Below are 4,286 nucleotides of genomic sequence, written 5' to 3'. Positions count from 1 at the left end.
TGCGCCGAGCGGCCGTGGGAGCCGAGCTGGTGCGGGGCAGCCTCGCCCCCACGCCCCCAGCGCGGGCGGCAGCGACCACCTGCGCCGCGGAACGGGCGGCGTCCAGGCCCAGCCGAGCTGCGGGCGTCGCGCGCGCGCCCAGCCCCGCGCGCTCCCGCCCCGCCCTGCCCCGCCCCCTCCCCCGGCGGAGCGCGCGCGGCGCAGGCGCCCGAGGTCGGCGGCCCCCAGGGGTGCGCGGGGCCGGGGCGCGGGCAGGAAGCGGCCCCGCCCTGGCGCGCGGCCGAGGGGGCGGGGCCTGGGCGCGCGCTTGGCCGGCGCCGCAGGTTTTCTGTTCCAGGCGCCGTGGGGTTTGGGCTGTCACGCGGGGCGGGGGCGTTAGGCGCTCACGATCCCAGGACCTTTGGCCACCTTCTCGTCTTCCACCGAGCCCGGGAGTCGTTTATGTCCTTTCCCTGCTTAGCCCGTGTGTCAGTCACAAGAACAATGGGAATGTTATAAGCATTTGCCGAGGGCCGATTGCTGCGTAAAATGCGCCGTGGGCTTTGCGGGCTTCGCTTCACTTAACCTCACGTTGCGCAGCCAGCTGGATATTATTATCCGCGTTTAGAGACGAGGGGCTTCCACTTGCTTAATTTACAGACGAGGGGGCTTCCACGTGCTTAATTTAGACACGAGGGGGCTTCCACGTGCTTAATTTACAGACGAGGGGGCTTCCACGTGCTTAATTTAGAGGCGAGGGGCTCCCACGTGCTTAATTTAGACACGAGGGGGCTCCCACGTGCTTAATTTAGACACGAGGGGGCTTCCACGTGCTTAATTTACAGACGAGGGGGCTTCCACGTGCTTAATTTAGAGACGAGGGGGCTCCCACGTGCTTAATTTAGACACGAGGGGGCTTCCACGTGCTTAATTTACAGACGAGGGGGCTTCCACGTGCTTAATTTAGAGGCGAGGGGCTGCCACGTGCTTAATTTAGAGGCGAGGGGCTGCCACGTGCTTAATTTAGAGACGAGGGGGCTCCCACGTGCTTAATTTAGACACGAGGGGCTCCCACGTGCTTAATTTACAGACGAGGGGGCTTCCACGTGCTTAATTTACAGACGAGGGGCTGCCACGTGCTTAATTTAGACACGAGGGGGCTCCCACGTGCTTAATTTAGACAGGAGGGGGCTCCCACGTGCTTAATTTAGACACGAGGGGGCTCCCACGTGCTTAATTTACAGACGAGGGGCTCCCACGTGCTTAATTTACAGACGAGGGGCTTCCACGTGCTTAATTTTGAGACGAGGGGGCTCCCACGTGCTTAATTTAGAGACAAGGAGGGCTTTCACGTGCTCAATTTAGACACGAGGGGGCTCCCACGTGCTTAATTTAGACACGAGGGGGCTCCCACGTGCTTAATTTACAGACGAGGGGGCTCCCACGTGCTTAATTTACAGACGCGGGGGCTCCCACGTGCTTAATTTTGAGACGAGGGGGCTCCCACGTGCTTAATTTACAGACGAGGGGCTCCCACGTGCTTAATTTACAGACGAGGGGCTTCCACGTGCTTAATTTTGAGACGAGGGGGCTCCCACGTGCTTAATTTAGAGATGAGTGTATCCACGTGCTTAATTTGGACGCGAGGGGGCTTCCACGTGCTTAATTTAGAGAGGAGGGTTTCCACGTGCTTAATTTGCCTGACGAATGGCCGCTAGTGGGAGCCCCGCGGTAGAGGCGGCCCGTGGGTGGGCAGCTCCTCGTCCCGGGTCCTTACCCACCGTGGATTCTGCCGCCGCCCCTCCTGGCCTCCCCGCTGCCCGCTCCACCCGTGTCCAATATGAATAACGCTTCGAGTTTCAGATCTTCCCTCCCCCCACCGCACCCCGTTTGCAAAACACTTTCCTCCCACAATCTTGTTTCGTTCTCACAGAAGCCCTTGGAGTCAGTGGAGCATAATTACGCTCATTTTACAAAGTAGTAGGACTGGGGCTTTCTTTGGTAGATATTATTTTATTATTTATTTATTTATTTACAAGACTTCTGGACCAAGCCTGGGAGAGAGCCTGTGGTCCTTCCCTTAGTCCACAGAGAGGGAAACAGACACAGAACAGGAAAGGAATTTGCCTTAACGATGTGCAGTGGGAGGAAAATCAGATCTGCCCCGCCCGCCCCGCCCCCTCGGAGTCCAAGTGAAGCAAATAGAAGGTCAAAATGAGGGAGGCAGTGTTGTCAGGCACTTAGCACCTGGGGCATGATCCTGAACCATCAGAAACTTATGTCCAAGGATCTCCCCATCCCCCCAGCCCCCGCCATTTATTCTTCCTGTTGTTTCTGTTGCTTCCAACTTGGCAGCCCCTGCTCCCCACCTTGACCTAATCCAGTAATTCTCTTTCATTTACTTAACAAATATTTATTGAAACCCACTTCTTCCGTTAAGGTCACCCTAAGAACCACAGTCATTTTTCTTCTCTAAATTCCTCTAACACAGCAACTTTAGCAAAAATCGAGTTTTTCGGTCAAATGAGTTTGGAGACTGCAGCATTCTGTACCTGTGACTAAGGCTCCATGATGCACATTAACAGAAATGGCTCTGAGAAGTGCCAAAATATAAAGACTGGTGTAGCCTTAACTCAGAGGTTCCCAGAGGTATTAGGCCCTGTGCTGGGCACTGGGCTTGCAAGGAGGGTGAGGCCGAACACAGATCTACCCCTTCAGGTGCTCACAGCTGGGGGAGACAGGTAAGTAAACAGCTAATTGCAATACGATTGTATACATGCACTCATAGAGGCATTTGTAAAGTGCTGACAAAGCAGAAGAGGAAGTGAGTTCTACCTAGAAAATTAAGGGAAGGCTTTGCAGTTGAGACTGAGTAGGAGTTTTCTAGATGGAGAATATGGGAAAGGGCATTCCATAGAAGTAACAACATACAGCATATTTGAACATATAAGTATACCTTTGTGTTGGGCTTTGTGGTATTATATATTGTTCAAGTTTTCATTTGTTTCTTTTGCATGCAATATACCACTCAAACTGGGTTAAGCAACAATGGAATTCATTGACTCATGTAACAGAAAAGTTATGGACTTTAGGCATGGCTGGATCCAGGGGCTTAAATTGTGACATCAGGATGTAGTCTTTGTTCTCCATTTCCCGACTGTTTTCTTTTTGTTGACTTTTCATTCTCAGAGTGCCTTTCCCAATGAGATGGCAGGATGGCTGCTTACAACTTCCAGTCACATCCCTACCAGCAGAAAAGGAGTTTCTTTTCCTCGATGCTGTCAATAAAAGTCCTGGGACTACTACTTATTGGTCTAACTTGGTTACTTGTACATCACTACACCACTGTCTTGAGAAGGGGCATGGAATATTCTCACAACCCAGGCCTGGATCATGTGCTTACCTCTGGAGTTGGGGTGAGGTCAGCAGCTCTCAGTTCTCATGGGCTGAGAACTGGGGAGAGGTAGTGTCCTGTGCAAGGCATTTTATGTTGGTCCCCTCAGATCTACTCTCCACCCTTTTCCTTCCTGATTTGTGCCTTAGGAAGCCAGTCTGCACGGATGGCTTTAGTTGGTGCCTCTGGCTTACAGTTTAATTTATCCAATAGAGACATCTGGAGGGGATCAGAAGGTTGGAGGAAGAAATAAGGGGATTATTCCACAGGCCCCCTCCCCTTCCGAGGGACTCTGTTCATCCAGGTCTCTGTCCTAGTCGGATATAGCCTCCCGTCTCTTGCCTAGAGGTGGTGATGGCTCCTCTGTGTTGGAAGCTCGGTATCATACCATTATTCCTCCTCGTTTCCCTCAACCCTGTCCACACATTTGTTAACCTTTACCAAGCTCCCCTCAGATTAACCTTCTGCTGGAACCCTGATGGCAACACTTATCAAAAGCAACTCAAGTTTCTATTACCAAAAGAAAGGGAAATGATAAAGAGCAGACACCAGCAGTGAGGCAGCAATACTGGTTTGGTAGAGCTGTTGTAATAATGCAGACCAGAGATGACAGTGGCCTGGACAGCAATCACAGGGGAGGAAGTGGTGAAAAATAGTATGACTCTGGCTATGTTATAAAAGCAAAGTGAACAAAATTTACTGATGAGTCGTATGTAAGTTATGGGCATTTGAGAGGAGTTGAGGATGGAAGTAGTTGGAAAACAGCTCTGGAGCCTAAGAGTGAACTCAGCCCAGGTGTAGTGATCAGGGAGGGAGGAGTGGTGGGTAGTTGAAACCATCTCCGATGAGATGACCCGGGAAGAGCATGTGGAACAGACTACAAGAAGGGCAAAGGGCAGAATCCAAGAGCATA

This window comes from Miniopterus natalensis, chromosome 9 (genome assembly GCF_054644295.1).
Source record: "Miniopterus natalensis isolate mMinNat1 chromosome 9, mMinNat1.hap1, whole genome shotgun sequence".
NCBI lineage: Eukaryota > Metazoa > Chordata > Mammalia > Chiroptera > Miniopteridae > Miniopterus > Miniopterus natalensis.
This window is presented reverse-complemented; position numbering follows the sequence as displayed.